Source organism: Dromaius novaehollandiae, chromosome 1, assembly GCF_036370855.1.
Source record: "Dromaius novaehollandiae isolate bDroNov1 chromosome 1, bDroNov1.hap1, whole genome shotgun sequence".
Taxonomy (NCBI): Eukaryota; Metazoa; Chordata; class Aves; order Casuariiformes; family Dromaiidae; genus Dromaius; species Dromaius novaehollandiae.
This window is the reverse complement of record NC_088098.1, coordinates 24,471,803-24,496,364: the sequence shown is the minus strand read 5'-3', so window position 1 is coordinate 24,496,364 and position 24,562 is coordinate 24,471,803. Positions and strand designations below refer to the sequence as shown.

General features: G+C 39.8%; 1 long non-coding RNA gene across 1 annotated transcript in view; it reads left to right on the top strand.

Moving 5' to 3' along the window:
- Window positions 1-2,613: 2,613 nt before the first annotated feature.
- Window positions 2,614-24,562, top strand: part of LOC135327600 (uncharacterized) — a 30,173-nt gene continuing 8,224 nt past the window's right edge. Inside the window, exons 1-3 of the long non-coding RNA XR_010387948.1 lie at window positions 2,614-2,704; window positions 12,156-12,245; window positions 13,386-13,450. This is a non-coding gene — a long non-coding RNA (uncharacterized LOC135327600). The remainder of the gene's footprint in view (window positions 2,705-12,155; window positions 12,246-13,385; window positions 13,451-24,562) is intronic.

The following is a 24,562-nucleotide window of genomic DNA, read 5'->3' as shown; positions in this document are numbered from 1 at the left end:
TGTATTTCTTTGCATTAAATCTTTGACACAGTTTCACAGCCCCAACCATGATACTCCTCTCAGCCACTGTCCTTTTACTGTCATTGCTATGGTTCCTGCTATCCCTTCTCCCTGTTTAACCATCAGTGTTTACATTGCCACTATATCCAGGAATTCATTTATTCACACAGACAAGTCACTAGCCCTCAGGGAAGTTCACCTGTGCCTTACTCATTTAAGAAGATTTGACAGGACTCGACAAAATCTTGCTGCTGTACACAGCAGCTTCAGCTCAAGCTGTTTCTCTCACCACAACACATCTCCAGACTAACTTCTCACAATGTCCACAGACATTGCAGAAGGTCAACAACATGCAGAAGTCTTAAAGAAAGTCTCTTGCCCTGTTTCCTTTCTTGTTTCTATTCTATTCCCCCTCTTCATTTCAGAGTATCCATGCACTTCAAGCGAGTTTCCAAAATGTCATGTAGATTATTCTGGTTAGAAAGCTTATGCAAATAAAAACATTCTGTAGCTGCTCTTCTCCCTATTCAGTAGTATTAAATAAGTTTCTCCTGGATGGAACTTACATTCATTTCTGTCTCTCTGTACAAACTCTAGGTAGAAGCAAAAACCCAGTCTTTTGTGGGCAAGAGACCACACTGAAATTGGTTAATAACTAGCCGATAATCATTTCATTATTGCCTATTGAGTCCTAGTAGTATGTTTCTGAGTGCCCATCAGATAATGACATAGATATTAGATCCAGTTCTTTCCCTGTATGATATTACTTGAAGTGACCCTATGAACAATGAGTGCGTCAAATTTGTCTCTAAATTAATTCATGCAAACTCTGAATCACTCCCAACAACTCAGCTGTCCTGCTGGGTTACAAAACACTGCTATTAATGAAAGTATGTTAAGAAATAACAGTTTTATCTTAAGAAACAACAATTTATCTGTCCAACATGGATATGTGGATAGTTTCAGTCCAGATGAGCAGCAATGTTGATCCCTTTTCATGGTACATACTATCTAATTTCAGTATATAAAAATGCCAAATGATTTTCTGAAGCAGAATATACATCCCTTAGGAGCATTACGAAAGAATCAATGATTTAACCACAGATGCTAAAAAGGCAGACCTAAATATGCATAAAGAATGTGACAGGTGCAAATAATTGGCATAAGGCATGTTCTGAATATTTCTGAAGAGGGTTCGATAGCCTTGAAAAAGGGCATGAAATAGAATAGTTCTCACAAAACAAGTTCTCTGTTTTCAGTATAAATACTGGTACTCACAGTAGAAATGAAAACGCCTTCATATTGCCATGCAAAAGTGTCTCCTCAAAGAACTGATTCTAGGAATAAAGCAATAAGCTGCTGCTTCTCTCTTCCAACACTGATATCCATTTTTCTGGTAATTTTTGCATTGTATGGACACAGGACTGAAACTGGAACTACTTACGCCATATGAAAGCTTCAGTAGCCAGGGAGTAGCAACCTGGTCACAGTGAATCTGATGTGAACTTAAATTCCAAACTCTGTGGCCCTCTACTGGGTGGAAGTTCTCGTGGAAATTCTGTCTATCTAATAAAAGTTATAATGACTTATTTTGTGGAGGTTTTTTACTGAAAACTTATTTGTAATTAAAAAAAACTGCACAAAAGAGTAATTGTAATCTAAAAGGAAAAGTTTGAGTGAAAAAATTGTATCAGATGCTTCCAGTTCAAGTCTGCTAATATATGCAGTTGCTGCAGCTATTCTATACAAACCTTGGCTTTGGTTTCTGACAGAAGTATTGACGTAAGCCACAAAGTCACACTGAGGTTGGACAGTGCAAGAGTAAATCATCAGCTAACAAAACATCTCCCAACCAAAATGGTAATCCAGCCAGGGACCTGAGCAGAAGCCCACATACATAGTCTCATTTAATTCGCTGGCATACTTACGCGTTTGACATTAGTAAATTCCTTGCTCAAAATGGTCTGACCCACAGAAACTTTTCATCACTGTGCGTTTACCATTCTGTAACGAATCCTGAATGGAGGTTTCCGGTTGGAACTGTGAACAAAGCAAATGGTACATCTGGCCAGATGAATACCTGGAGTTTTGTGTTTTTACACAGCATGGAATAGTTTTGAGGCAAATGGAGAACACCAAGTTATTTGGGAAGGCAAAGCCTGCACTACAGTGTGAGACCAGGCTCCTCACTCCTCCCGTGCAGGTCTGTGAAGCACCCAAGGAGGGGATGACAGCTCCTGGGGAGAACGATGCAATGTGAACCAGCTCCTAGCCCAAGGATCATCACCCTATCAGAGCAGTATAAAGCTAAAACACCCCTGCTAGTTGTGTTCCTCACTGCACCTACACAGTCACACAATTTGATGGCTTGCAAGCAGGGGCTGAACACCATCACAGATACCTAAATATACAGCTGGCTATCTGATGAAGCTCCATACTAAAATGTAGTATAATTTAGGATGCATTTTTCTGGCTCCCATGACATCATAACCCTTTTGCTGTTGTATATAATTATAAAAAATGTCCTTCTGACTTCTTGTTGCTGAAAATATACAGGCTGTTTTGTTTAAAAATAACAACATGTTCTCTCCCTCTTGTTTTTCTATTTTTGGCAGGTTCTGCCATGAAAGCTGCGGCAATTACTACAGCTGAAAGTTGGTGCAAAGACTTAAGATGACACCCTCTAGCATGGAGCTTTATAAAGGTATCTAGCAACTAACTTCCCTCCATGATCAATATTAGGGTTTTTTTATTTAGGCATACTCTGAAGCAGAATATGAAATACACTCCTTTTGTGTAACTGGTGCTAAGATCTTACTAGCTTTAACTGCAGAGCAAACTGCCACTGCAGAGGGAGATGCACAGTGGCAGAAAGGGAGTAGGCACTGAAATACAGCATGCATGAGCCTGAGTAATGGGCAAAAAATGGGAGTGTAACCCTATGACCATATTTAGTTTCCACATTTGAATCTTGGCTGGCTGAAGCCTCTCCCAAATGCCAGTGGAAGCCTGAGAAGCTGGAAATCGTTTGTTCTGTGCATACAAGCAGAGTCATGACTCATGCAGAAGAGAAACAGTTTTCATTCGCAAGAGGAATATTTTCCTTTATTGACAGGGGAGACACCTGAAAATAGCTTTGCTTTCTGTGTGATTCTGTCAATTCACAGCAGTGATGTGAAGGTACTAAAGCTGAAGGAGCATTTACTATTCCAGGAATTTGCTTACAAAAAGCAGAAATACATCTTTAAGACAGTGAGCCAAATTCACTGTGTGTGTCAACTCCTTGGAGACAATGAATTGAAGGAGGATAACTTGGACTGTTCAACAAATTACAGATGTCAGACAAATAAATGAAATGAAGAACCAAAGAATATTAATGCAAGATATTTTAAATGCTGTGCAATTTAATCCCTTTGAGTAGGTGTCTCAGTGTATAATCTCATTTACATTATGCTTTGCTTCTGATGTAATGCATTTTCAACATCAAAAGTGAACAAGAATTAAACTTCTGTGAAAGGCAGAGCTCTTCGGATCTCAAAGGAGTGATATTCCTTGGAAAGGAAGAACATTTCAGAGAATTCCAGATTATTTGAATTTGTTTCCAATAAAGTCACTGGAATTTTCCAAGTTGCTTCAACGGAAACTGAACTAAGCCAAGGAAAATCCCGTCCCATAGTGAGGGATAGCATCATTAAAAGGTATTACTAATCAGAGTAAGACTAACAGGATTTACTTTAATATTTTTTTTTCTCATGGTTTGCTCCAGTGACCCTCTTCTAAAGTTTATGAAAGATATGGATCTAAACCAGCTGAAAATTATACCTTCATCTACCAAAATGAAGTCACTAAGCTTAATACACCTCACATCCTGTTTCTCTTGCTGTGGCCTCCTTTTCTTTAATGGACTGAATTTCACCCATGAAAGCAACAACAAACCCAAATTTGGACAGACCCGGAGCCCTTTCTTCCTTGTGATGAGGTCACATTTTCAAGAGGTTTAGAACAGAGTAGTGACACGAGAAACGTTTCAGTGGAAAAGAGCACTTCTGATCTTTTTTTTTTTTAATCCATGGCTACACACGATGTGCAGCTAGAACACCAGAGAATTTATTTGTATTCTGAATTAGTGAGAAACTCAGCTGTAGCAACGCGCCCGGGCTGCGCTCGCTGCGCCGTCGGTGCCCCCCGGGGCCGCCCCGGCAGCAGCGCAATGCGACGCCGCCACCTCCCGGCCGCTCGCCGCAGCGCGGCCCGGCGGCCCGCGGCGCTGCACAGCTCCGCTCCGCGGGAGGAAGAGCTATATACGCTCCTTCGCGCCTCGGAACAGAAACGATCCTGCTCAAGCCCATCACTTGCTAACAAAACACCTAACTAGACACCTAGCAATACTTCTCTCCTATACTGCCACTGACTTCCAAGGGAGTTAGGGCTGCATTTAATTACGCATATGCCTGCATGATTTCTGGAATAAAAATGCTTCCATGAATAGGCTGAATGTGAGGAATACCAATAAGCAGACTGTAACATCCTGGCTCCAGGGAAACAACCAACTTAGTAAAAATGCATTTGTGAAGTTACTTCCACTTGCATTTCACCTGGCAAAACGAATGTTTGTCAACTACTTTACCAGCAGAAATGCACCCTCTGCTTTCATTCTAATAGAAGTCTTTCAGAAAGTCATCTATTACTGCAAGTGAGGAGAGGAGACTAATCTAATAAAACACTCTCTTGAGGCTAGCAAAAATGGATCCAGCAAAATTCTACTTTGCCTGAAATCGGCTTTTCACACCAGGAAAACACAGTCACAAGGCTTTTCACACCAAGAAAACACAGTCAAAAAGAAAGCAGGGAAAGCACAAAGTTAGAAAAGCAGAATTCCCACCTGCTAAATCATGGATTGCAGGTGAATCAAGCCTGGGCAAGACTGGCCTTGAAAGGAGATTTTTTTTTTTCTTTTCTTTTCTTTTCTTTTCTTTTCTTTTCTTTTCTTTTCTTTTCTGCCTGTTTTCCCTGGAAATTTTGACTGGGATTGAGCTGAGCCAGAGACTCCAGAAATGCAAGGTAGCTCTGAAGTAATGGTAATATGTCAGGCAAACCCAGTTTAGAGCTGTGTTCACCAGTACACAAAGCAGCTACCCTCATGAGTCCTAAGGAGTTGATTAAAAATTTTCCTGAATGAAATAGTGGCTTTACCTCAAATCACTGTATTTTCTAAGAATAACTGATTCTTTAAGAGGAAAACAGTATTTTGAGAAGCCCATCCTTTTAAGTCAGAGCATTAAATTGGGGTGCTGATGGTAAAATTGCTTAGGCAGTTCAACATCTGCTCAAGTTTTAGAGGACTAATAGGCTGGGAAACATTGAGCTTGAATTGTTGCTAGTCAACATCTGGCTGTTTGATGCTGCCTCTAATATCACAAAGCAGCCGTAGGCCTCAGCTTGCTGGCTGGGTTAAATCTAGCAGGCAGCTTCTCTGTGTTTTCAGGGCAGCGCGAGGCATAAGGAGCAGATTTGTGACTCTGGCACAATATCTATTAAATAAAAGCATCAGGGTTTGCATTTGAATAGGCCCTTTTCTTTGGCAGATATCAAAATAATTTCTAAAGAAGGGCAAATGTTAGTATCTTCATCACAGTGATAGCTTATATGACAAGCTCACAGTAGGGGACTGGACAAGATCTTGGCTTTACAATAAGCAACAGCTGCTCTCCTTGGTTAAATGGCTCACACCAGCAGTCCCCAAAGTTGTGAGGTCCTGGCCAAGCGCACAAAGCCCCATAGCCAGATGGGCAATAGCAAGCACTGGAAAGCTGGTCCCAGTACCCAGATGGTTCCAGAGGTAACTAAAACTTCACAAAAGACTTGTTCAGAAACACAAACAAGCAGCAGTATTTTTTAACACACCCTGCTTTTTATTTAGTGTCCATTGCTTCCCCACAATCATTTAAGATATAATCCTCAGTTTTCCTTAGGTAGGCATCTAAACTAACCTGCTGCAAGGATGGCATATTCTTTTTTATTTGACCATGTCCTTCTTGGGAAAGTTTCAAACCTGTTTCCATTTTGTGGGTATGCTACATGTTGGTACGCTAAACACTTCTACAACTCTTGAAAACATGGTGTCCTTGCAGAAAAACTACCCTAAAGGTCTGACATGATTCATATATGAAGACCAGGTATAAACATCGTAGCTGATGTTTCTGGTGGTTGGTCATATCATAAGCGAAAGCTGGACTTATCACAGTTATTTCTGATTCTTAGTCAACATATCAAGTTGGTAATTCTCCCAAATCCCTCTGCAAAACATGAATAAAATGTATGTCCACCTATGTTGCTTAGTTCACTGAAATACTTTGACACACACATTAATGTAGCCTTTTAGGTAGCAAGCCATAGCAATGCAAATTGTAGCTTGCAAACTATAGTGCACAGCAATATGCACGTTTAAGTGAGGCGTTCTGCGTATGCACTTGCAACGAGAAGAAAGCTGCTCCCTGTGCGCAAGTGATTCCCACCAGTGATCTGTGGAGCTGCATACATACAAGCGCCAACACGCAGCAACACACAGCACAAACAGGCACTTGTCCCTCAATATTGGCATTCATTTCCAGCTGACAGCTGTTCAGAACCAGATGGGAAACACTCCTTGCAGTTCTGCTTTAAGCCACATCACAACACCACAACCACCACAGACCCCAGGTTGGCAGCCTCACCAGAAAGGCAGAAGAACAAGTGGGCAAGGAAGCTGAATCCCTCTCCTGCCTGCCAACACGAGCCCTCCATGAAAGAACGGGAGCATATTTGGTGTGGAGGAGAGAGGAATAGAGAACAGCAGGCTCTCAGACACTGTACGTTGAAAGCTATTACTACATTTGTTCTGTACACAGCAAATACCGGGGTCCTGTGTTGACAATCTGGCAGCTACTGAAAGCTGTCGAGTTACCTCAGACATGATAAACAGGAGAAAAAAAGTAACAAGTCATCACCAAAAGCAGTAGTTCCCAACCCATGAGGCAAGCCTTCCTAGTGAGGCATGCCAGCATTAAAGATAAGATATGTAAGAGAGAGCAAAAGTATTGCTGAGTCTGAAGAACAGAAGAGAGAGAACTGTTCAATTTATTTATGTTGCCTGATTTTTTTTCCCACTCCCAAGTTCAAGTCTCAGAGACAAAGGATATGCTGCTTGGTGGTAAGGAAATACAGTGCTATAGATCTCCGAAGCAGGGATGCCAAGGAGTCATGGGTCATGGGACGATCGAGGAGAGGAGGAAAAGAGCAGATAATAAAAAGCTACAGCTATGAGGCATGCCTAAGACAGACTGGGTATTACTGCCCTAAAAAATGTATTAATCCAAAGTATTTCTATATTGAGAACAGTAAAATCAGGCAAATCCAAAACATTCTTGTTAAAACATGGAATTGGATTCAGCTCCACTCAAAGTCCAGTGAAGTTCTCACACAAAACAAGACTCTCACCCCTTAAAAATAAGTATTGGCAGTTATTTCCTTGAATTGTGTCATTCTGGTACCCTACATAAAGATAAACTGCAAGTGCCATGGGACACTGATCACTTGTAAAGAATCCAGCTTAAACAGAGAGGTTTAGAACATAGTAGGAGTCCAGTTCTGTAAATTTTTATGCATATCAGCAACTTGATACTCATAAATAAACTTTCTGTTCTATAAATAAATGTGCTTCTCCAGGCCCACGGAGTTACTGATAGTCCCAAGTGTACCAAGGCCAAAAAAGGGGAAAGCTCATATCGTTCCTTTTTGTTCAACTCTGAGTACTGTATTAGATAGACTTTCAGTTCTCTTTTAAGGAGGGTAAAACCACGGCGAATTAGTTCCACTGGATATTAAATACCTCATTGTTTTGCTCAGTCTGAATCTGTGCCCGTTTTATGCTTCAGTAGTTACAAAATGACCAAGATAAAGCAGGTTTTCCCTAGGATCGTCATCTTTCCTTTAACAAATACTGCAGGGGATCAGGAGGAAAATGGGGGAAATCACCCAAAAAAAGGGGTATTAATTGTTTATTTCCTCAGTCCTGTTTTCACTCACCATATTCATACCCTTTGGGGGATGGTTTCTTAAAATTCTGGAGCTTATCAATGAGATAGCCCTGCAGTTTTTTGTTTGTCTGCGCAGCAGTTCCAGGGTAATACAAACATTACCCTTGCTGGCCTTGCCACTCTACTGGGAAGAGTTCTAAAGATCAGAGGATTTCATCATTTGCAAGATAATCATCATTCACCTATAGGATCAGATTCAAACCCATGAAATTCAAGGGGATTTGATTTTGTTGGCTTTGGGGTTAGTTTTGTGTCCACAGTTCCTCTGTTCAGATTTCCATCTAGAATCTATGCTATTAAATGCCTGTGCCATTTATAGTTCATATATTCCTGGTCCACTCCTTTAATGCCTTTCATCTAGTGTGGGCTGTGTCTAGACTTGAAAAACCTGCTTGCAAGCATCTGTGGTCATGAAACATATAAAGAGAGAGACTGATAGGCTCCATTCACCTATTTTGCTCTTCTGGAGTCCCAGGGCTCACCCCATCAGATAAAGAGGTGAGTAAAGCTCTCCTCCTCCGCTAGCAAGCGACAAATCCCTGTCCTTAGACAACCCATCCTTCCAACTGCTTTAAGATGGGATGTCTATGGAGGCACACGCTCCAGGGACTTTTGCCTTTTCCACTGACTACAGAAAGAACCTAGATGACCAGCTTAGAATAGACTGACTTTAGGAGACCTAAAGACTGACTTTAGAACAGCTTTTAGGACATTAGGAGAGATGGATCCCACCCACTGAATCCAGAAATAATCTTAAGTGCCACGTATGACATTGCTCCCAATCTCAATAAATAGTTCAGTCAGTCAAAACACTTTTTTCTCTCATAATGGTGGAGTATCATCTTGAAATCATTTCAGAAAATTAAAACCTAAAACAAATATTCTCCACTGGGAAGCAGTGCTGCCTTCCTTACATAATGTATGATTCAAATGGCAAGCTGCTGAGAAACATTAACATGCAGACAGAGGCATACTGCATGCAGAAGAACAAATTACAATATTATCTCATCTTCACACAGCCCAGAAAGGCATGTACTGTACATATATGAACAGATGAATGCATTATCCTACTTGCATGCACACAGACGCACACATCTTGTTTGTTCAAGGACAAATCATATTAACCTGAATATGCAAACACATAAATACATGCATACACACATGCGGTCCAGACAGGAATGGATGATTAATAAAAATCTGCCTGAATGCATACTCATACGCACAGAACACACAAAGATAAATGATAATCTATAACCCTTTCAAAGCTAATAACCTTAAAAAGAACCATGCAAAGACCTAGGGAATAGCCAGTGAAATTTTCTGTGGCCTGGTGACCAATGTAGTGACAGTTTGGAGCCCAGCAGGTGGAATTAGAAAGCAGAAATCAACAAATGGCATAGTAAAATGCACTTGCTGAAGGTATCACCTTGATGTGTAGCAGGCAAAATGAAACATGACAGCCACGCACTGACCGAAAACCTTAGAAAGCTCGTTCTGCCTCAAAAGTTGTAAGAGCACAAAGGGCACTCGAATCACAGCTTTTGCACGGTGGAGGCAAAACTTTACTGGGCCATGGCCAGGTCACTATGTTTGTGTTAGGTATGAGGATTATTACTTGCTCCCCTAGAACTGTCAGACACACGACAAGGGATATCAAGTGTCAGACAGAAAAACAAAACAGAAAAATCATTAACCATGGTGTTACTCCCACAACTTCTGGGGCAGGCGTTGGGCTCCTCCACGCTGCTCCCTATTCCTGCAGCCAGCTCAGGCTGGCTGGTAAAAGCAGAAATCAAAGCTGTGTGCAACAGCCTTCACTGCCAATTAATTTTCCCCTGGAAAATATGCATGTACTTGCTGGAGTACACAGAGGAGCTCCCGTGCTCTCCAGAAAAGATTCTGGTCCCGCAGGGGCCAGTTGCCACCAGGCTCTGACATTATTACAGGGACCTATAGCCCCCAAAGCTGTAGAAAATACTACGGTGTTCTGAAAGGTGGGTGAACACAACAGCCATATTCCAGCAAAATGATGGTTTTCAGAAGTTAGACTGGGAGAAAGTGCTGCAAGCTGCAATGTTAATTCAACTATATTGAAAAAGACTTGTATCATCCCAAATAAATATGAATGAGATTTCTAATTCCAGAACAAAGAAGACTTAAAGGAATTTATCAAGGGGAAAGTGATGGATGCTCGTGGACTGAAAAACAATGGAGAAGTAATATTTTCCACATCAATAATAAAGACCTTTTACTCTGTGCTTTTACCTGAGCAGATCAATAGAGGTTACAAATGTTCAGAATAAAGCAATATATTCTAGCCTAAGTTCACTGTTTAAAATGCCAAGAGTTTAGGCAGAGAGCCAGGTTTAATAAAAATGAAATAGAATCCATGCTTTGAGTAAATCATTCTTTGGAATTTCTGGACAACATTATAAAGCATTAGTGGCTACAGTAAAGAGCACGTAGAGGGTATGATTCACGGCCGTTTTACTCCGGTTGTACACTGGCTTAACATCCCTGAACTCAATAAACACCACAGTGAATCAGACATGAAACCTGTTAAGAAAGATGAAAGACAAAATGCAGTGATCTTTATCACTAATGTGATTATTGCTGTAGTATCTGGATCCTGGAATCAGGGATGAAGAACCTTTCTGTCAGGCACATTGTTATCAGTCTTGGGATTTGATTGTGATTTTTATGTTCTTTGCTGTTCTTCCTGAAGCCTTCCTGTTCCTCTGATCAGGTGATTAAATAAGAATATGTGTGGGATTTTTTAAGAAGAAAAAAACGTACTCTCTGGCCCTCATACGGCTGCTGGCAAAGCTGAACAATGAACTCCTGAACTTCAAGAGACAAATAAAAAGGAAAACATGTTTTTATTGTTGCTGTTTTAAAACTCTTATGATTTTAAGCTATGATAATCCTTGGAGGCCTTGATTCACCATTTTATAGAGCCTGGAGTACCCACTGACTTGGCATGTATGTGGTCGAGGTTTAGTATTTCAGTGTTAGCTATTGCCTGTTAGACTCTGGAACAGTTAAAGTTAAAGGAGCGTGACCTAGATAAAGGTAGCAGAGGTCAACATGGAAAATAACAAAACAAACCAGTAGCACAGATCTACCCTGATGATCTAAAACCTCACTTTGCCAGATTTATTGCTGAGGCCATTGACTACTATGCCCAACTACAAAAACTAATGAGACCATTAAGCACAAAACTAAGGAAAGACAGAGATAACTTGTCTTCTTTAGTAACTTACTGCTTGTAACTCAATTGTTAAATTGTTAACACTGCCATTTAGTATGCATTTACTGGATTTAGGTAACCTGTTGGCTGGACTTTGGAGCTATTAATACTACAGAATGGAAGGATCTCGAGTCAACACCAAAAAGAGCTTGGTGTGCAGGGAAAAAGAAGAGGCTGATTCTCATGATAAGAATCATGTTAATGGCCCTAAGTCCCATACTGAGAGAAACTGTAGGAAACATTCAGCTAAAGAAATCCAGATTAGTGAGCTATCAATGGATAGTTTTGGAAGCGGCCTGCTGTGAAGTATAAAACACAAATAGTTATCATTGACACTGATTCATGATGCAGTCCACAGCTTCTGCTCATATTGTACATAGTTCCTCACCTTCCCAAAGTATAACATATTCTAAATAGAAGATATTCGGCAATGTTCTGAAACAGTTCAGTACAAATTATTGTTTCCAGGGCAGGTTCATGCTCAGAGGTTTTTCAGTCACGTTGTTTATAAGAGGTTTGCTTGGGACATTAGCCGCTCAGGGAGCAAAGACAGAGTGAAGACTCTAAGCGTGCTTTAAGAGCCTGATAATCCTGAAATGACTTGCAGAATGGGTACCACAGAGGATAAACACTGAGCTAATGTTGATTCTGATCCTGAAGGTCTGATCTGAATTGCAGCATTCAGATATACATCTACAGCTCTCTGCACTGTAATATTCAGTGCACACTGTACACTCAGTACACACATTTCAAGCTGTGCATGAATTCAGGCATTAGTATTCTCACACAAAGCTAGATATCATTTAATGTCTTCTTATATATTTTTGCAGATGAATTTTGAAGCCAATCTGCAATCCAAACCTATTCCTGAACGCTTCAGATGAAATTTGTTTTGGCCTTGCTGGCGGAAAAAGGTGAAAGTAAGTAGTTCTGTGCTGGGTTTCCTCTTTTGATAATTAGTTTCTAGTAAGGTTTGGAAATTCTGCAGTGGATCTTCCAAATCATCAGATATGTAACAACTCTTTTAAAGTAGGCAGAAACGGGGAGTTGTGCTGTAAAGATATAATCACCACAGAAGAACTTACATGAAAATGTAGATATTGAAGGGTGCAGAAGCAGGCATGGATAAACCCTCCTTAGCCCATCCAAGTGTGCATGCTTGTCCAAAAGAGCGCAGAGTAGATGTTTGCTCAACAGTGTGGCCAGCAGTGTCATAACATGATAGAATTAAGCGATGCTGGAAGTTGCACAGTCCAAGCATGTTCCTCCAAGCAGCTAAATCCATCTGTGCTATTCTAGTTGTCAAGTGCTGCAGAAAGTGAGTATGTGTCTAATAAAAGCAAAATCTTGCCTGTAAAATTTTATCCCCAAACGGAACAGGCTTATTCCTTTGGCAAGATGTTTCTAATCTTGCTGGCTGGATCAGCCACCAAAACTTTCTCCATTAACTTACAGTTTGCAAACAGGAAAGCTATTAGAGGATAAGTAATATCATTTGGTGGCTTTCCACTTTTGAGGAGAACAAGGATTTCTGACTATTTCTTCCTGCCTATCCCTGCTCTATTTCATTCTGAGTATACCAAAGAGAAAGATCTACCATCTTCTAGCAATGAATACATCTGTCAGACACATTCATTCTTTGGCTCCAGTATTTTGAAGAAGTTAACCCCAAGTTTCTTTCTTAATGGCATAAAGGCCTCATTTGTAACGTCTACAGAATGTAAGGGAGAATAGCAATGAAATGGAAAGGCTCTGTCAGATGCTTAGAAGACATCCTTTCCAAATCTTATTTACAGTCAGCTTTTTACTTTTGGTCCTTGAGTCACAGAGAAGATAAGAGGCGACAGGCATGGCTGTCACTTTCGGTTGACAGTGCTTTGCCAGGTCAATGGCTTCACGCTTGCAGAGGAGCGCTGAGGCTTTGCAGCCAGAGTGGGCAAGTCAAGACCCTCCGCTGTCTTATTCTATTTCTTCAGGAGGGCAGGGTTCAGTGGCTCGGTGGCACTTTTGTTTGATCTGCATCACTGTTCTAGTACTCTTAAAAGTACTTTCATCTCCAGGTGGAAGTCTTGTATTGAGACTCTCAGAAGGCTCCCAGATATCCTATAGAACTTCTGTAGACAAAGTGAGTATGTTTTGTTGCATTTATGCCATAGCTGTAATACAAAGGTAAACAAAGTAGTCATAGTTTCTAGGATTTGTATATCACATTTTAACTTCTGTTATACACAATCCAGTGTTATTTTGCTGCTGATGGAGTAGGTGGACCTTCAAAAAAGTGGTGTGCAAAATTGAAAGCTTGCAAGGAACATTTCTGTTCAGTTCTTGAATTTTGCAAAGGGAGATTTGGCTTCTGTGTTTCATTAGAAGGTAAAGGTCCAGAAAGCCTTCCATGTAGCTAAGAAAAGCCTCACGTACTTTACAGACAAGAACAAGAGAAATTTTGAAAGAAAAGAAGGGCCACTCTGTGAGTGCTTATTAGCTGCGTCATTTTTGTTAGCTTTTTTCTGATGATGACAAAGTCCAGTCACAGCTGAATAGAGAAGAGACAGCTGTTTGATCTTTAATGTTGTACAATTCGTAAGTTTGTAGATCAAGTTGCCTTCTTCCAGTTATAGCAGTAGAGAGTCATAGTCTTGGATCTCTCCAGAACCAAGGTGTTTCTAGACCACATCTTTAAATTTCATAGGGTCAGCAGTGCTGAAAGTAGCCTTAGGGCCTGCAGTATTTTTCATAAAACAGCAACATCAATGTTATTGCCTTCAGAATTCTTGAAAGGTAATTCAGGTTAATGGGAAACAAACTTTTTACATTAAGTTAGAAATGCGCTAAGCATTTGTCCAGCCAGGGCTACAGTTCTTTAGGAGTGCTCTACATATGGATGCTTGGCAAATTTAGTCTTCATTTCATTCATAACAGGAGACAGACAAATCAGGTAACCTTTTACAATCTTGCTTCCACTAGAGATTTGTTAAGCACTTATGTTTAAATTTTTTCCTTTATCTCTAAGACATGTTTACCTCCTGGCTGTACAGTAACCCTCTAAATCAAGGCCTATTTGCCTTCTTAAAGAGCCAAAGATTTTTTTTCCAAGTAATTAATGAAGAGAACATCACTCAGCAATCAAGATGTTCTTTCTGCCAAACAATACCATCTGTTACCTTGCTGATCATCTCGTTCCTACTGCAGAAATTGATGATACGGAGTTGAGATGAATCCATAACGAAACATTTTATTTATGTATAAAGAGAGGTCTTGGAGCACAGGCCTAATCTAGGTGCTGATGTTTGAAGGATGTCTTTCTAAGGCACCTTGCCAGAGGGAGAAAGGCTCCGCCACAGGACAATGCAATGCACCTCGCAATGCTGAACTTTTACTTTCTGAATTGTTCTCTGTGCATTACCTACACCCAAAAGAGCTTTCTAGAAAAATATTTTTTTAAGAATGGAGTTCAAAGCCAAATAGCCTCAAGATCGGCAACAGAATTCAGTATTCCAGTAACTATTGCATTTTTTCTGACAGAAACAGGGGTTTAGACAAATGAAAATATTCTGCAGGGACTTTTTAATTTCATTGGAATTGTAAATTAACGAGCTACCCACAAATTAATTCCTGCAATGTTGAAACAATTCATTTTGACTGTTATCATTCCAGCTTTTCTGCTTCACGTAACATACATTTTCAAATGTTTTGCCATGTTCAGTTAATTAAAAATGTGGGAATTCCTGCAGAGCAGGAGTTCTATATTCCAGCCAGTTTTAGAACTGGCTTTAAAAAATGTGTAGAATAAAGAGGAAAGCCTTGTATCGTTCCCTCTCTCCAGAAGGCACTTCTTCAGGGAACATTGTATAAACAAAGCAAACACATATTCCCGGGACCGAATGCAAAGACAAAAGACTTGGAAGGCAATGTTTATGTATTTCTTAAATCCTGGGTACTGTAATTCCACTGACTTTAGCTGGAGTAGGTTTAAACTCTGTCTGAGTGTATGCAGACCATATCTCATGCCCAGCTTTGGAGAAGTGTGCATCTTCCATAAGGCACCAGGCACTACCTATAGGGATTTATTTGAGTAAAAGTTGAGAGCAACCACTACCCTCGAAAAAAACACTGAGACCTCTCTGGGCCAGATCCCAACTTTCAAAATGCAGGTATTTCTTTGGAAAAAATTCAGTAATGTAGTATATGTCTTCAGTCTCATTGATTCAGAAGATGACAAATTCTAGCTCCTGTTTCTGTATGTATATTGGTAATGCAACTTGCTTTTCTATTACCTTCAGAAGAAGTTTTGTGTAGCAGAGCACCTCTGTCACTCTGCACCCCGCACAGAGGTCTGCAGTGGCGGCACACTGCTGCCTGGTGCCCCTGCTCTCCAGGTCTCAGGCAACTCTATAGACATACCACAGCAGGTGAGAACAGGGCCTCTCCCGGTCAGGCCAAAAACTTCTGGTCAACAGCTAACTCATACGGGTGCATTTGGCCCATTTCAGGAGTCATGGGAAATATACAGTCATTCTCTTAACTGATGCTGAAGAAAGAAGAAAATCCGATCCTTGCTGTTAGGAAAGGCTGATATCGTTGGGGGGGGGGGGCTTATAAATGAATGGCTGCTCTCTCAGAAATTATTAAATTATTGTGGAAAGCTGCTGGCAGTGCTGTGTGTTGAGATGGAAAAAAATCAGAGTCAGAGCTGGAATGTGTCATAAAGCATTTAATTACAAAGTCTCTGACTATCAGTGTCAGAATTTTGATCAGCTTGTCAGAGATAAAAGTTAATATTATTGCTGTAGAATTAATGCTGTTTTAATTAGAAACGATGCTTTCATTAAAAATGATGATATATTTCTCATTGTAAGAGTGCAATGATTGTTATGCTCTCAAAATATTTGTGTTGGAAAATAAACAATATTATAATAATACCTTGTTTTCATAAGACACCTTTTATCAATAGGTCTCATTAGTGTCACCCACTACAAATAAGATGAGTTTACAAAAACATCTGAAAGCATTTATTAAATATTAATGAATGCTGCCCATAACCCTTGGGGGAAGATACGTGCTTTTATAACTATTTAACAGTTGGATAAACTAAGGCAGGTAGTTTATGTAAATTATTAAAGTCAACACAAAAAAAGAAATGGCACCTCTTGCATCCTAAATCTTCTTGTCTTGAATCTTCTAACAAATAGCTTCCATGCCCTTTCTTTGTATTTTTACTTTATTTAAGTACAGTTAAAAAAGACTTTTCTAAAAGGATGCTGTCACAGCTCCAAGCAAGGTACTATCTGGAAAAATACGCAATAATACCTTTATTAAAAATGAATACATTCAAACAGTCAAAATACCAGGCAAGCATAACAGTTCTATAAAAAGTCCGTCTTCAAAACCAGTGGAGGTGAGGCATAGGTTATAAAGTGGAAAGATTAGTTAGCTGGTGATAAAAGAAACTTCAGTTCCACATCCACTCCTTATTTCATCCTATATTCCTCTTTTTGTTGTTTGTATAAAAAAAAATCAACATATAAATGGAAAAAAATAGTCTGTCACCCAAGCTTAAATGGAACTCAGTTAGTGATAATCTGCTGCACAATCTATTACATCTGGAATCTGATTATAAATCAGAGCTGCTGGCAGTTATCCCATTTTACCGTCGTACAACAATATGTGTAGAAAGTCTTTTCAGATTATTATTATTTTAATAAATAGGAATAGGCAGAATGTGTGGATGCCTACATATTTATCTAACTGGAAAAAGTACTTGCTGGGGAGCAGCTTGTCAGCATCCTGTCAGTCACCGCGGAGACTGCGGAGGGGCTTTTGGGATGGAAAGCGCAAAGGGCCCTCTTCTCAGCAGCACTGCAACTCTGCTGATTTTTCTGAGTGCATCTTACACAGCCAGACAATTTGTTTAATGATTTATAAAACCACCTTGACAGAATTTTAAATTCTCTTCTGATCTGTAAATGAAGTTATATTTTCAGAGCCGCTTTAATCTGAGCTAACAAGTGGCAATGCTATCGGCCAGTTTGTAGAAGTGGTGAAGATCTGTTTGACGAGCAGGAATGATGACATTTTTGAAAGATTGTCACAACATTAGTTATTTAATACTGTACAGAAGTCAAAGACACTTGCTTGTGCAGGGATACATTTCTATCACAGATTTAGCATACTAAGTAGAGAATATTAAATGGATTACTAGCAGTGGAAAACAATTAATTTACACTTCAGGCATTAAGCAGGGGCCTAGTAAGAAAACCTTGCTGATATTTTATTTGTTGAATATTCAGTTGTAGATGCTAAGCCTAGAGCATAACCAGCAAGTGATTAAAAAGATAAATACTATTCAATCACTGTCTCAGTAGTTATATTTTCTGGTCATTTTTAAATCTGCCTTAGGAGTAAAGATTCATGTTGTGATTTTTAAAACACAGTTCAATTAAACATAAATTGATTAATTTTAGTCTTCAAGAAGCTTTAGATAATCGTTTGCAGAAGATGACATACACTTGTAAAGTACTTAGAGGTTTGACAGTCACTGCAATCCTTTTCCTCTGGTAAGCAAAAAGCAACATTCACTTCTGTGTTGGACAGAACAGACTAATAAATAAAAACCACCCTAAAGTTCATTTGTTTTCTGAACTGTGTCTGTACAGAAACTATGTTTTTTATTCAGAAGATATCATGTCCCATTTAGTATTTAGATGGATACCTGCTTATTTTCTAACCATAATATGCATTTATTACTTTACACTCCCCACGGCACTGCAGAACCGTTACAGGTATGAGACACCCGACTGGATCTGTTCTGGGTAGTGCAACAGCTGCAGAATTATTAGACAGGTTACAAATGCAGAATCCGTATAGCAGATATGAATTGGTAGAAAGCAAACTTGACTTGTCCATGCAGATGAAACACATCCGGGTATTTAAAAAGTAGCATCTCTGTACTTATAAATTGTTGAGATTTGATCAACTCATAAAGGGTTAGCAAACATGGAAGCTAACACTGCAGTTTGCACAGTCATATTTTAGAGCAGAACTGCCATTTCTCCTGTCTTCAGTCAGCCAAACCTAGTTCTTCAAATCAAAGGTAGATCTTATATGAGGTAGTCATACATAACAAAGCCAGACTGACTGCATGACAAGTAAACTAATAAGTTTACCTATCAGGATAACAATCAAAAGGCATATTGCAGAAAAGCAGCCTCCAGAAATATCCTTAAGGCATGACAGGGTTATTTTACTGCAAACACTATAATTACATAGTACCACTATGAAAAAGACAATTGTTTTATTAAAAAAATTCTGGCAGCTGCAGATTTGCTACAGTATCTTTATTAAAGCAATCCAAAAATTATATTCCAAGTCATCTTGAAAGCACACAGTTCAATTCAGCCGTGGCTTTCATCCCATTGACATCAAAGGAGTCACTCAGTGAATCTCATCCATGCTATCAATCTCACAGGAGCAGGAGAAGAGAGAGACAAAAGACATAAGGTATCTTGGAAGACATAGTGATTTGTTTTTAGGATAAAATCAACAAATATACCTAAATCTCATTGACTTTCTGTCAATCTACTATTCCTCAGTGCTTGTTACTTTTAAAATAGTAAATACGTCCTTAAGTGACCTGAAACTTGGAAAAATTTACACTTGGCTGCCAAATGTAACCAAGGAACTCCTATTTTGCTGTTTTGTGGTTAAAGAGAGGAAGGGGGGTAGAGAGAAGTGAACCCAAAGAAATTAAAAAATGAGAATATCTCACAAACAAATTCAGCTGACATATAAAACATGGGTTATTCAGATATCATAGGTACATAAAGCATTTTAGACAAAGCCATGAGGCCTAGAAAATTATTTTATTATAGGTGGAAAATCTTTGATTCTCACAAAGAGAACTAAGCTGGAACTGAGCATACCATAACCTAATGCATTTTAAATCCACAGTGTGGATAGAAGGAAACTCTTCTGCTCCTCAATTTGTTCTTCTTTGCATCATAAAACTTAGCTGGGGTTGTCCAATCCCACAAAAAGATGAAGAAAAGCCTACTCAGAGATGAACTCATGCAAATCAGAGCCCCATGATAAAATGCACAAAAGCGTGAGAAAGTCCCACTTGTACAAACAGCAGCATGAGAAATCCCATGAGAAGGCTGAAACTGGGAGAGGAAGGTATCTGAAAACATAACGTCAGAACCTGCTTCTATCATAGCGCAGCCAAAACAATATTCCAGGTTATGAATTTACACAGGCAACGCATTTATTAAAAAAGAGTTGCTAGGAACATAAAGCAAGAATGAGAACAGAGACAGGAAAGAGGTGACGTTCAAGAGGCAGTCATGCTGAGCCTTGCTAAATACAACCAACGAAAGAGTACCCAGGGAAGTAAAAAAAAAAAAAAAATCAATACTCTCTGGTCCTAAGACCTTGAAAATTAGTCTGAAATTCTTTAAAAGCAATTATGGCTAATGTAAAATGCTCAGTATTTTCAAGCAGTAAAGTGATTATTCTAAAGGTTTGTTACATTACGGAACAGTCTGAACACACAAGGACAGGTGGTCAATTCATGTTTGCCCATTTCCATTGTGTTTAACACTACATATGTTTATCTCAAGTGTAGCCATTTATAATTTCTTCAAGCACAAGACTTATTAATGTATTATGTAATACGTATTATATAATGTAATATAATGTATGGAGCAGCTCAGACAAGCTCTCTAACAGAATTATCACTATTCCATGAAAGAGGAAACAGGTTAATGCTATACAAAGCTTTTTCTGTCACATTGTTTTCTGATAGATTTTCAGCTACATTATTGTTTTGTGAGGCATAGGCATTTACTAGGTAAAATTTCACCTTTCAAAATTTCAGAAAGCAGATTACCAGAAATCTAAATTATCTTTGTTTTTTTCCTAAAACCCCAACACGCTTCAGTAATGTCCCTGTGTGTACAGCTCATGAAAGCTGTAGCTGTCTACTGAATGTCTCCAGTCTCCTCTGTTGCCCAGGCTTTCTAGCTGGACTAAACACCACATAATGAGTCCTACAGCCAGGAACTCATATAGCAATTCAGTAAAAGGGAAGAACACCAAGGGAGGAGCAGTTTGTTTAAGAAGCCCACGCAACTGAGGATTTTGGAGTATGAAGCATGTAGACTACTGCTCTCATGAGACACTTGAGGTATCAAAACAAATCCATTTTCAAGTGAAAACATGAGTTTCAGTTTTCATCAAAAGTCAGGATTTTCATTAAGAAAAATAATTTTGTGAGCAGCTCCAAAAACAACAGTCTGGTGGAGTACACGGTTCAATGGCTTATTAAAATTGAAGTGGGGACTCTGAGTGTTATGAAATTGGGGTATGGCCAGGACATTCTCGGAAGAAAAGAACCAAGGGAGCTTTGCTAACCATTAGCAGTCACGGATGCCAGTGATAACACTTCATCCAAAACCTGTTACCTCCAAAGTGCCACACCTCCCTAGGACTCTGTAAAGTACGAAATCAGGAAGGATTCAGGGGAAACATAGCAACTAGTAAATGGCTATTTTTGCTAAAGCTGAGAAAAACCTCTTTCTTTTGCCAATAAGCAAATGATTCATCATGCATACCTCTTTCTCAATCTATATTAAGATAGATCAGTCTTTCCTACATTTGACCGCTAGTGTTATTAGTAAACATTCAGTCAACAGACAAGGTGCATATTAACAAGAAAGGTATCCAAAATTTACAGCACAGACAAACAGAAGCAGCTTCCCAAAACTCATCTTTGAAAACCCAAAAGAGCAGAGCAGAGCAAGTTAAAAGTACTTTAAGGACACTGTTAAAATGACCTTGTTCCTTGAACATCAGGCTCCTGTAGTTGTTTACCGTTGTGGGATTTATTGGCAGCTGTGAACTTTTAAAGGCTCTCAGAAAGTGAGCACTACCGTAAGCTTATATTGCAGCATCTTAATGAAGCTTTTCCAGAAAAATATTTGCTGTCCAATGGCTCTAATATTCAGGACCTTTCTTTTCTCTCAGTGATTTTTCAGCAACCTCTGAGAGTTGTGAGGGGTGTGATAGGAGGAAACAACACAGCCTTGAATAGTATTACCAGAAGGTGGGGTGACTGTCTCAAGTGCCGCAAGAATAAAGCAAATATACCGAGTTAGCTCAACCTTCCTGACTGGCTCCCTGCCTAAGTGCTGCGCACTGTGAAGCAGTGCAAGGGAAAGGTGAAGGGAACATACAGACATGCTGCGATGCAGCCGTGGCGTCTGTCTGTAATTGCTACGAGAGTCCTAATGTTTCAGTAGCTCTGGGTTGAAAAAAGGCTGACTGAGGTACATTAAAGAAGGGTTAGATAACCGAGACAGTGGCTAGCCAAGAGTAGAAGCCCAATCCAAAGAGAAAATCCTGTAATAGCTGGTTAAATCTATACGACAGGTCGAAAATCTGCAGGAAAAATCCCCCATTAAAGGATTACAGTTACAGAGCTGCCTAACAAACAGAGGAATATTTGAGCCTTCCTACATAATTGTTCATTACAAACTTGATATTACTTTGCATAGGCCCATTCAAACCTCCTAGCTGGACATTTTTGCTGGAGGTCTATACTATACTATACAAGCAAAAATGAAATATGAGAAAAGGTGCAAAAATGAGATTAGAATTATTAATGGTTTGTTTCTAAACTGTCTAGTGTTTGGTTAGCTGTACTTTAAACCAAAGTTTATAAAGGGAGCAATATTTTTGTAGTTAATAAAGGTTAGCTCTGTCCATTCTCTCCTTAAGAGATTTGTTAGACTCAGACACCTTTCCTAAAAATGTTATACCTCAGATTTACATTTCCAGTGTTTCTCCAAGTAATAGAAACTCCTAAAATACAATGCTATGTTCCCCCAAAGCTATGTTTGAAAGCATATCAGTATAGTACTCCCTATATCCCAGTTGTGAATGTTCAATCCTTTAATTTATTTTTGTTAACAAAGAAGAATATCAAACCTCACATTATTTTGACTTTCTAAGCTACTCTTTGGCCTCTGCTTATGCTGTGAGATTAAGACAGACTTGCAAACAAGCATAAGGGCATTGAGCCTCATGTCATGCTATCCATCCATGGATGGATGTTTTCCATACATATCACTGCCTATTATTTTCACTCAAAGCACCCATGCTTAGGGCAACACAAGAATAAGCTCTGGTTGTAGACTGATGCAGGTAGCATGACCTCCCTTGCGTCCATCTGTTCAGATCACCCAAGAGTGCACAAGGATTAAGACAGTGAACATACTCGAGCTTTCTTCCTCAAGTGTACACTGAAAATCCACCTGAGTCTGCAGCAAAGCACATAATTTGTGTATGAACAACATGGCGGCTGGGCTTGAGCAAGAGCTGGAAACTTAAATTGCAGGTTATACGTCAATGATATTCCTTCCACCACACAGCTCCTACCGCAGCAGGGTATCTGCATGTCATTCATCCATGCCCATGATTACTTTACTCAGGGAAGAGCAGAATTCTGCAAAATCCACTCTATTCACAAATGCATACAAAGGAGATCAGTCAGGCACAGCAGAAAAAAGTATTACTTGAATGCAAACTGTCATGGATTCTTGTATTTGCCTACTGCAACAATAAAAAATACAACACTTGGGTGAAATTGCTGACTCTCTAGTCTTTTGTTTTTAAAATATAATATTGATATTGACTATAGATCTTGCCTGATTTACTTTAATTTGAGCAGGGCCTCTCCAGAAACCTGTTGCCTAGGTAACAAATGCTGTGCACCATAATAAGGCAAAGTGCTGTTGAAATAAATAGTAATTATGGCCCTGGTTTCAAAAGTATTATCTTTCTTTTTATTTTACACTATCCTCGGGTAAGTCTGTAAGCGCTAGCTTTGTTTGGTCACATTGACTCATTGCACTGTAGCTGGGGGAGGGAAAATCGTGCATTTACCTTTGCTTCCTCTCTCTGCTCCCATAGCAGCTCTAATTGTGTACGTATAGATATTTTCAAAACAATATTTACTTCCTCAAGGGTACATCAATACAAAGTGTAAAATTCCCGTCAGGAAAAAGCAAAGGTTCACATTATATCTATTTAGCATCACTTACAAGAACTGCTTACAGAGAAGTGCCGTAAGTAAGCCTTGGCTTACCCAAGATTTCACAATCTTTTTCACGAACTCAACGGAGTCTTGCCCTGACTTGGGGCCTTACATACCAGGCCACATCCACCAGGCACTGAATTTGCTCAGCATATATGGTTCTCCATCTATTAGCTCAGTGATTCACAGACAAGCAGGAGCTCGAAAGAGGGCAAGGACTGAATAACAATGTCATGCCTAACATTCACGTATTTGTATTCATAGACTAATCGCACTGGAAAAACAAACATGGACAGGCAATTTGGATGACTGCTTTCACTTTTTCCCTTATTAACCAGTTTTTAGTTGAGTGTGGCAGTCTCACCTCTCACAGCGTAACAGGACAAGCTGTAGTGTGGCTGGCGCTCCTGCCCCAGCAGTGCCTTTGGTCCACCGCTGGAGCAGCCAAACCACCAAACAGCAAGAGCAGGGCAGTGCTGTTTGCAAGGAGGGCTCATTCACCAAGGCTGGGAGGCTCCCTCAGAGTGCTGGGGCAGCCTGAGGGCAGCACAAAGCAGAGGCAAGGCTTCTCATCCCAGCTTTCTCTATAGACTAATCAGGCCCAAAAGCAATGCAACCATGCCAGAGTGGATATGTGAGCAGTAAACTGCAATGCAACCACACAAGAGGCTCTGTAGCCCCATGACAGATGGAGCTGGGCTTACAGGGAGCCATCAGCAGTATCAGCTGTGGGGAAGGGGTATACAGCCTTTCTGCTTGTACCTATTAGCAGCCCATACAACAGCTCCTATGCGATCCATAGCTTCAGACTGATGCTCCCCCTATTTCCGTCGGCAGGGAGTGGGGCACTGCAAAACAAACCTGCTATGTAGCTGTGGAAGATATCTGTTTGGAAAGAGCTAAGACAAGTTTGTCCCTAGATATACTTGTTAGCTTCTACTGACACCAGACTTGCTGGGCTGTAATTCAGTATGAACTAAAACAGCCAAGCTGTGTTCTTCCAAGTTTGATACAGCTCTGAAGTGATGGCACTGTCTTTAAAACTTTCTCCATCTTAATAGTTTTCCTGTGATTTCCCTCGTGTTTCCACCTCTGTCATATGTTTGCTTCCTAGAGCTTACAGCCATTCTTCCTGATAAACTACCA